This window comes from Myotis davidii, unplaced genomic scaffold, assembly GCF_000327345.1.
Source record: "Myotis davidii unplaced genomic scaffold, ASM32734v1 scaffold1029, whole genome shotgun sequence".
Classification (NCBI taxonomy): domain Eukaryota; kingdom Metazoa; phylum Chordata; class Mammalia; order Chiroptera; family Vespertilionidae; genus Myotis; species Myotis davidii.
The window spans coordinates 61225-62120 of NW_006300362.1; positions in this window are offsets into that span (position 1 = coordinate 61225).

Here is an 896-nt window from a genome sequence, read left to right on the forward strand (position 1 = left end):
CCACCACCCCTCACTGGGGATTGAGCCTGCATATCCGGGAATGTGCCCTGACCAGGAATTGAACCATGAACTCCAGGTTCATGGGTGAATGCTCAACTGGCCAAGCAGATTATGTCCTCTCTTGAGGGTAGTTACTATTTATTCCAAAGGTATGTTAACCTAGATGCACAGAAACAATGAACAGAGTTTGCTTAAAAACATTTCACTGAGGAAGTTATATGCCTGGGGTATGACTACCGACCTTGACCTACCCAGTTAGGAATTTATGATCAGATCACCTTGTGGGGTTAGTTTGCATAGAACCCCTTTTTTCATTCGCACTCTAATATCTCCCTTTGAATTGTTCAGATTTTCAATAACTATTATTTATTGCCTAAATCAAAACAAATGTCATTAGTGTCCACATAGCAAAATTGCCCTAAATCAATAACAAAGGTAGAAAATCCCCTTTTCTCTTTATACTACCCACGGTTTCTTTAAAGTGGGTGCACAATTGTTTATTCACTCAATCAACAAATAATAAATGTGCAGCCACCATGTTTCAGATACCATTTTGTCTTCAAGATTTCAAGATAAATCAGATACTTCTCTCTCTTTGAATACCTTCATGTATGTATAAATTATTCTTCTAAGTAATAAACTAAATCATGTGTATTTCTTTAGACTACAATGTATATAAGTGAAAATTTGTTAAAGAAAAATCAATGTTCTAAATGTTGGATATAAAATTATTTTGGATATATCTTAACATCCCAGATAAAATAATTTGAATTATCCTCTCAAGATAATGTTTTATTTCATTTGTTGCTCTATAAGGATAAGGTATCTCAATTTTGTCATATACTTATATAATAGGAACATAAAATATTACGTGCTTTCAGCTCTCTCTCTCTTTT